We start from the raw sequence: 9,634 nt of genomic DNA, 5'->3' as shown, positions 1-9,634 counted from the left end.
CGGCTCCACGGCCACCCTGCTCTCTCCATCTGCCCCTCACGCTACCGGCAGAATGAGAGCATGTAACAACTCGCAGGAAACAGCAGCTGTAATCATCATTTCTCATATGTAGCCCAGCGGATCCTACACATCTGAGCAGTGCATGGTCATGACATCACAACCGGGACATCACAGCTGGGATCTGGCAGAGGGATCCCAGGCAGGAAGCCCAGGATCACCTCACACAGCAGCAGCGCAGGCAGGGACAGATCCTGGCTCCTGAGCTCTAGACTGTGTGACTGTGCCTCACGTATTCCGTATTCCTGCTGCTCTGCAGGGCATTTCAAAGGTGTGAATTAGTCTATGACCTTTAAATACCTAATACATCACATTATAATTTTAGGAACCTGGCTGCTACCTTCCAACCCTTCCCAAAGCCCAGGAGAGAAGCCTCAGCTCATACAGCCACATGGAGCAATAGGGGTGGGCATCACTCCCTGCTTTGCTGTGGTTGGTAAGTTTATAAATGTCCACAGGGCTGCAGAGTCCTTGGAAAATTCCAATGCATTTTCCAGAACCCATGTTCTTACAGCACGCAGGCAGCGTTCGACGGCTCCTGTGTCCCAGATGCAGCAGGGGTACCTGCCTGGGCGCCTTTCTAAACTCCACTGTGCAGCCCAAGGGACTTCTCCCCTCCGTTGCTGTCAAGAGGTGTGCAATCCCACTGTACCCATAGGTATGCAAACCCACCGTACCCATAGGACTGCATTTCTGCCCACACTGTAGGGAAGTGTGTGCCGAGGAGCCAGGGGCCCCTGTGTGCCTGACTGTCCCCCTCCCCTTTTTTGAAAATCCAGGAGCCTGCCCTGAGCCTGCCCAGCCATCACTCATCCACCGTAGCGTGTGCCACAGTAAGAGCGAGGGAAGAGAGAACGGCGCAGATGGCATGAGGAAAACAGCAAAACACACAGTCTGGCCGTGGAAAGCTGATACGAAGCAGAACCCTTGGGAGAGCTGAGCAGAGCAGGAGGTGCAGGTCCCTGCACCGGCTGTGTCTGGGTGGATAAGAGAGGAGTGGTGTCTCCAGTTAGGCGCAGCCGTCCCCGTACCACATTTATTACATTTGTTCTCAGATCCCCAACCACTCTGAAGAGTCTGGCTGCGTGAAGATCATTGTATTAAAGCCAAGAGTCTTAATGCCATAGCATCTACTGATTGTAAAAATGAGGTATATAACGGGGTCTGCTTGGGGTGGGAGCTGCTGACCTGGTGGATGGCTTAGACAAATCACTTCCCCAGCCTGTGCATTGGTCTCTCCACCAGTAAAACAAAACAGGAGACATAACTCTGCCTTCATTTAAAATACCAATGGAAAACACCTTCTCTGAGCTGTGTAAACATCGCATCTTGTTGTGGTTTATCTCCAGCCAGCAACTAAGCACCAGCCTCTTGCTCACTTCCCTCCAGTGGGACAGGGCAGAGAATTGGAAGAGTAAAAGTAAGAAAACTCATGGTTTGAGATAAAAACAGTTTGACAGAGAAAGCAAAAGCCGCGCACGCGAGCAAAGCAAAACAAGGAATCCATTCACCACTCCCCATGGGCAGGCAGGGGTTCGACCATCTCCAGGAAAGCAGGGCTCCATCCCGCGTAACGGTGACTTGGGAAGACAAATGACATAACTCCGAACTCCCCCCCTCCTTCCTTCTTCTTCCCCCCAGCTTTATATGCTGAGCATGACGTCATATGGTGTGGAATATCCCCCTGGTCAGTTGGGGTCAGCTGTCCTGGCTGTGTCGCCTCCCAACTTCTTGTACACCCCTCACGTCCTTGCTGGTGGGGTGGGGTGAGGAGTATAAAAGACCTTGACTCAGGCCTGCTCAGTCAGCACTGCTCAGCAGTAAGGAAAACATCCCTGTGTTAGCAACACTGTTTTCAGCACAAAACCAAAACACAGCCCCATCCTAGCTACTGTGAAGAAAATTAACTCTATCCCAGCCAAAACCAGCACATTCTCCACCCCTTATTCCATACCATTTACATCGTGCTCTAGTCCTGCACTATCCAATACATTCTCCTTATCTACCACTTCCCTTCCCATTATTTGATGTAATACACAGATATTGTTTCCCTAGTCCATGGAATAGCCCCGTAAAATATCTGTAAAACATCCACAGATGTCCACAAAATGTGTACTGAGTTCAGTTAGTCCATGATTTTGGACTCCATCTGTTATGGTGATCACTCAGGACAGGCGAGGTGGTGTGTTGCATGGAGTTCCTGCGCACCAAAGCCGGCTCAGGTCGGGTCACTGCTGCACTCATACTGCTTCTTGTAAGGCTTGTCCTCCACTGGTTCAGGTGGTTCCTGCCATAGTAATTCCCATAACATGCAGCTCAAATAATGAGTTACAACAATTTAAAAGCATTTCCATTACAATCTCCACCCCTGGGCCTTTTGAGCAAGGTTATAGGGTTTAATATTGCAATGAACTCCTCCCCTTGCACCTGCTCGGACTTGGACTTATCCACAGACTGCAGTCCCTTAAGGGTGTGCCTGTTCCAAGTGGAGCCTTATCTATGAGCCACGGTCTCTTCAGGGGTATACCTGCTGTGGCATAGACCTATCCACAGCCACAGTCGCTTTGAGGTGTACCTCTTCCAGCGTGGCCTTATCCATGGGCCACAATGCCCACAGAGATGTATCTGCTCCAGTGTGGCTTTACCCACAGCCACAATCCCTTTAGGAGTGAACCTGCTCCAACACAGCCTTACCCATGGCCACAGTCCCTCCGGGGGTGTACTTGCTGTTGTGGACTTATCCATGGCCACATGCTTTGAGGTGCTCCAGCATGACCTCATGCATAGCCACTGATATTTTAAGTTGTACTTGCTGCAGCATGGACCTATCCACAGCCACAGATGCTTCGAGGTGTAACTTCTCCAGCGTGGACTTACCCTTGGGCCATAATACCTTCAGAGGTATACCTGCTGCGGCACAGACATAACCATGGCCACAGATGCTCTGGTGCAGACTTATCTATGGACACAGATGCTTCAGGGTGTCCTGCTCCCACGTGGCGTCATTCACAGGTCCCTTCGACTCGAGTTCACACGGGAGTTCCAGCCTGTCCAGTACAGCAGTACAGAAGCAGCAGCGATGCCCTGGCCATCTGCCAGCCCAGGCGCATCGCCATGGCTGTTATCAGACTGTTCCCAGGCACGGCAGAGTCAGGTGATAAGCAGCACAGCAGCACGGCAAGCAGCAAAAGCAAAAAGCAGCCACTAACGAGCACTGGACTCTAATATACAGTCAGGCAAGCAAGCCCCACGGCAAGCGCAGGAGCCTGCCAGTTAATACCTAAACAGCAATAACAGCTATAAATTCGATCTAGCATATTCCAAATCAAACCCATCTTTATCTTGAACCCTTCAAGCTCTGCGTTGGGTGCCAAAAAAGACTGTCGTGGTTTAGCCCCAGCCAGCAACTAAGCCCCACGCAGATGCTCGCTCACTCCCCCGCAGTGGGATGGGGGAGAGAAACAGAAGGGTAAAAGTAAGAAAACTCGTGGGCTGAGATAAAGACAGTTTAATAGGGAAAGCAAAAGCTGTTCACACAAGCAAAGCAAAACAAGGAATCCATTCACCCCTCCCCATGGGCAGGCAGGGGTTCGGCCATCTCCAGGCCAGCAGGGCTCCATCTCTTGTAATGGTGACTTGAGAAGACAGACGCCATCACTCCGAATGTCCCCCCTTCCTTCTTCTTCCCCCCAGCTTTATATACCGAGCGTGACGTCGTATGCTATGGAATATCCCTTTGGCCAGCCTGGGTCAGCTGTCCCAGCTGTCTCCCCTCCAGCTTCTCCTGCACCCCCGCCTCCTCGCTGGTGGGGTGGGGTGAGAAGCAGAAAAGGCCTTGACTCTGTGTCAGCACTGCTCAGCAGTACCGAAAACATCCCTATGTTAGCAACACTGTTTCCAGCACAAATCCAAAACCCCATCGTAGCTACTGTGAAGAAAACTCTGTCCCAGCCAAAACCAGCACACATGTTCACAGGCCATATCCTGAGGGGGAAACCCTATGGCCCTTTCTCTTCCCAGGGCAGGTACCCAAGGCGGGTCCTGTACGTGCCTGGGGAAGGGCAGCCTGGGCAATGGTCACATCCCCAGCTGTGACACTGGAAGTAGAACAGTGCAGCACCCACCGCATAAAGCTGCCTCCTACTTAGAGAAAGCAAAATCTGGCAGGAAAATACAAGCATTACACGAGCGGATATGACATTTGGAATATGGCCATATTTACGCAGCTATCAAAACTGTCAGAAAACAAGGGAAGAGTTAAGTATAAGACATGAATGAGAGTCCAGAGGAAGAGAGAAAACAGAGGGAGATGTGAGAGAAACTGAGCCAGACGTCAGCTGTCACAGTTGATTCCTTTGCAATGTGAAATGCAATTGCATGCCCAAATGGAGACTGGTAGCCAGGTCCAGTGCTGGAGCTGGGAAGTGCCAGGCTGAAGGTTAGCTGTGTCCGTTTGCTCCCGTGGCACTTTGCCACATTTTTAGTGATACTTGTCAACTTTTTTTTTCATAAATCCCTGCCTCATTCCATGCATGGGGAGGACTCCCCTGGTGTCTTCTCACCTAGAAGAAACCAAGGAAAGGGAGTTGCCTGTTGTGTGAGGGAGCAGCAGGAACGCGTGGAGCTCTGCCCTGGGATGGATAATGAGCCAGTCAAGAGTATCTGGGTTGGAAGGCAAACTGATGTGAGTGACGTAGTTACGGGAGTCTGCTACAGACCGCCTGATCAGGGAGCAGAAGATAAGGCTTTCTTCAGATGACTGGAAGAAGCCTCATATTTGCAGGCCATGGTCCTCAGGAGACTTTAGCCCCTGCGATACCTGCTGGAGGGACAGCACAACGGGGCACAAGCAATCCAGGTTTCTGGAGTGCTTTGGCAACAACTTCCAACACGCGTGACTGAGGAGCCAAGGAGGGAAGACACTCTGATGGATCCAATACCTATAAACATGGAAGAACTAGTCAGCGATGTGAAGGATGAGGGCAGCCTTGGCTGCAGAGGGCATTGTGGAGTTCAGAGTCCTGCGAGAAGGGAGCAGAGCAACAAGCCGGATCACAAACCTGGACTCGGGAAAGCAAGACTTTGGCCTCTTGAGGGATCTGCTTGGAAGAGTCCCACAGGATGCAGTCCTGGAGAGAAAAGGTGTCCAGGAAACATGATTCCTTTTCAAGGATCAGGTCCTCCACTCCACCCCGACAAGCAGGGAATCAAGCAAAGGCAAGAGGGGCCCGAACAAGGCACTCCTGACAAAACCCAGGCATAAAGAGAAAGGGTATAGGAGGTGGAAGCAGGAGGACAGTGCAGGGGGAATGCAAAGACACTGTCCAGATGTGCTGGGATGGGGTCAGGAAAGCCAAAGTCCACCTGGAGATGAGTCTGGCAAGGGACACAAAGGGCAACAAGAAAGGCTCCTACAGGTACACCAGCAGCCATGAAGGTGATAAAGGGATTGGAGCATTTCTCCTGCGAAGAAAAGCTGAGAGAGCTGGGGCTGTTCAGCCTGGATAAGAGAAGGCTCATGAGCGATCTTACTAACATATAGAAATATCTGAAGTCATGTGCCAAGAGGACAGAGCCAGGCTCTTCCCAGCGGTGCCCAGTGCCAGGACAAAAGGCCACAGACACAGACTGAAATACAGAAAAATTCTACTTACACATAAGAAAAGGCTGTTTTACTGTGAGGGTGGTTGAACACAGGAGTAGGTTGCCCAGAGAGGTTGTAGAGTCTCCATCGCTGGAGCCACTCAAAGCCCAGTGGGCCATGGCCCTAACCAGCCTGGTCCCCTTAAGCATGCTCTGAGCAGGGGGGTAAGACACCTCCAGCATTGCCTTCCAACCTCAGCAATTCTGTGGCTCTTTATTGAGTCGAGTAGTTTGTTTAACATCACCAGCTGCGTAAAGAAAGGGCTGTCAGATCCTCTGCGATACGGGAAAAGACCGTACTCCTCCGGCGGTGTTTTCAGCTGCAGACTCCATTCCTTCCGCTCTGCGATACGCGGCTGCGGTACGCAGGATCCCAACGTCAGCCTCCCCTGGAGAGACGCACACGCGTCCCGCGACCGGCGCGAGTTGGGAGCACACGCAGAGGGGTCTTTCCAGCAAAGCGACTCCTCCCGCCGCAGAGGAGCCTCCCCGCCACACGCCGCTCCGACGGCTTCGCTCCACCCGTGCAAGCGGCAGCAGCGTTTCTAAAGGCTTGTTTGCAAGGTTTTAGGCTGCCGTCAGCTGAGCAACTCTGGAAGTGTTTTCTTTTCCTCTTCCTCCCCCAGGACCCGTTTGTCTGGATTGAAAATACCCCCAAAACACCCCAGCGAGGTTGAAGGGGCGTGGAGGGAACCCAGCTCAGGTATGTCATATAAGAAACTTGTGTTAAATTAAAGCAGCGAAAGACCCGCAAGTGCAGCTGGGGGTGGAAGGGAGAGGGGTTTGCTCTCAGAAAGGCAGGTGAGCCGAGAGAGAGGGGCAAGAGCTAGCAAGGAGGGTGAGGGGCTCGGGTGGCTCCCCGGGCACTGAAGCCCAGGGACCGCGGGCTCGAGCAGAGGTCGGCCCGGGGAGCAGCGCTGGCCCTCGGCGGGGAGGTTGGGCTGAGCGACGCTCTGGCTGACGCAGCAAAGGCAGCGTGGATGGAAGCAAAGAAAAACGACAGAGAGTCAAGCCTGCTCAGACGTGCCAGACCTCCAGGCTAGGAGAGGAAATGCAGAGGTAATTAAGGCCTATAAAAGAACATCCAAAAAGCCAGATTTGTCTTAAGTGAGGGCAAAGGGGGTTAACTGCAGTCATTAACGGGAATACTGATGAGAAGACCAGGGACCTTTAGCCTGGTTTGATCTCACTTCTGCTAATACAGGAGTTTTAATCATTAGGTGTAAATGAGGTCTGCTTACCCCTCCTCCCTGAGCACAATGGCAAGGTATGCCAACAACAGGGCAGCGATACAGCAATCTGTTTTACACACAGGGAAACTGAGGCACGGCAGGAGGCTGTGCACACTTTGCAGTGGTGCTGGTACAAACGAGGGTCGTTCTCCATCTCCTGCAGACAAGCCTGTCTGCGAGGTCGTGGTGCTCAGGGGTTCAGTAGAAGGAGCACCCTTATGCTTAGAATCATTAAGGTTGGAAAAGACCTTTAAAATCATCGAGTCCAACCGTCAACCCAGCACCACCATGCCCACTAAACCATGTCCCGAAGTGCCACTGTCACCGAAATCGGGAATAAACCTCGTAACACCAATGTAGTGTTAAAAGGCAGGCATTCTTTATTCACGGCGCCGGGAACACGGGGGATAGCTCCTCCTAAATCGTGTTCGCTCGATCAGTTCAAAAATCAAACATTTATAGGCAAGATTAATACATATTCATCAAGTGTCCATACAATGATTGGTTAAGTATTCCTCGCCTACCATGTAAATGACCACGCATGCTCACTATGATTTCTTGGGATTTTACTTCCTTAATCTTTTGAGTCGGAGGGTTTCTTGAGTGGGTGGTCTCTGAGTCGGTGGTCGCGATCTCCCCCTGCCAGAATTACCTTTCCTACAAAGTTCACTTAAGCTTGGCAACACTCAATAGGCTTTCACGGGCTGTCGGCCTAATATGCAATCATTCACCCCACAGTCCTTTGTTTTAAGACAGGACTATAGAATGAATAATTACCTACCCACTGGACCACCGAACTGACCAAGGTGTTCCTTCTTTCTGACTACTTGTTACATAATATCATGATCACAATGTTACACTTAACTCCTTGATAATTAAATCAAGATGAGAAGGGTTAGGTGGGTTCTCGAGCAGCATTGCTGGTGCATAATGTTCTTATAGTTACAACTTGCTACAAATTCACAAACCTATTTTCTAACCCTATTTTAATTCCCTACCACCTTGGTTACATTTAGGAGTTAAGTGTTAACTTAACTTTAGGAGTTAAGTTAAGGCTTCCCCCGTGCCACCCCAGCCACAGCCCAGCAAGGCCAGGCTGCTGCTGGAGCTTCCACCCCAGCCTGGGGCTTTTGGTGTTGTGTCCCCAGGTGATGTTTCGGAAGCACCTCCCAGGACCGGGCGGCTTTCAGTGACACCCTGAGCAAAGTCCTCCGGCAGCCAGGTGGGCTGGTCTCAGCCAGTGGCACCCCAGCAGCCACCACCCTTCAGGGTGGGCCGAGCTAACGGCGAGGATGATCTCCCACCGCCCCGAGGAGAGCGCGTTTCTGTTCACCTGAGCTCAGGCTGAGCCTTCAGCCCGTTCTGGCAAAACCATCCACTTTTACAGCCGGATGAGACTGCTCGCAGTGCTTCCAGCTTTCAAGGGCTCCCAAGCCAGAGTCCTGGCACTCAAAAACATGAGTTATTTTGAACTGAGCAGTTTGGGGACTTTTTTATTCCCCTCCTCATTTCTAAGCCTGCAATTTTCAATCACCTCAAAAGTTCAAGACCACAAGTGCTGGAGTGGCTTTTTTCTAAGGAAAACCCCTCAAGGTGAAGTTGTGTTCTCCATTCCAACAACACAGTCCTGGGAAAATCAAAGGACTTCATCAGCTGGAAACGTGGCTCTTGCTTCTCACTTGCCTGGAGTTTCACCTGTGTTTGCCACCAAAGCCACTTCACCCAGCCCTGGTTTTGAGAGGTGACGCCATGACAAACCACCTCTCCCGTGCAAGGCCACCAGGAGCTGAGCTGGTACCACCAAGAGCCCTGCGCAGCTGCGCTCCAGGAGAGGACAGCTGATCAAAGCAGTCAAGCAGGTCAAGTTGGAAGACTAACTCCTTTTGACAGTATCTCATCGATCTAAATAACAGATCATAGCTTGCTTGCTAATTGCCTCCATTAAGGATGACTGTGAATCACTCACCCAGTCAAAGTGTAGGTTTTGATGTGGAAGAGGAGCATGTGTTGTGCACAGAAACAGCTCCAATGTCAAAAGCAACAACCAACAGCCTGGAATTGGTGAGGTTTGCATCCCTGGGGCTCTCAAGCTCAGGAGGAAAGAGGTACCTTTCTCCACATCGAGGGGAACCCCCCATATGAGGGCTGGACAATTCAGGGTGCACTAAGGACGACAACCCTTGTGCAGGGGAACTTTTATCCTAACACCAGGTCAGCAAATGGCCCCCTAGGGCTGTCCATGCTGTAGGGTGAGGCCGGTGGTCCCACACGGGGAGCAGTGACCCTGAAGGCACAGGCTAGCGATGCTCTGCAGAGGGGCCATTTCAGCTCTGCCAAGCACGTCTCTGCTTGGAGAGGTGTGCTCAGCGCTGGGTGCTGCTAACGCCGTCTGCCCTCTGCTCTGAGCAGGATGATGAAGAGGAAGGAAGGACCAAATTTGTTTTGCCTTTTTTGGGTGAATTCCATCCTGAATCAGAAACTGAGTAAAACACTAGAAGATAGGGATGTTCATTTTGCAGTGAAATGGGGTTAAGTTTTGCAATGTTGAAGGCAGTGCATAAAATCACAAGGAACATAACAGCTCATTGAGAGGGCTGGATTAATGAGGTGGTGTTCATTAAAGTCTTTCAAAGTATTAAATGCTCTTAAAAGCCAAGTGGTGTTCTTACTCCCTCTCCTTTCCCCGGCAACAGGGTTGTCAT

Source organism: Phaethon aethereus (assembly GCF_964289735.1).
Source record: "Phaethon aethereus genome assembly, chromosome: 16".
NCBI lineage: Eukaryota > Metazoa > Chordata > Aves > Phaethontiformes > Phaethontidae > Phaethon > Phaethon aethereus.
The sequence above is the reverse complement of the archived record's forward strand: the minus strand, read 5'-3'. Positions refer to the sequence as shown.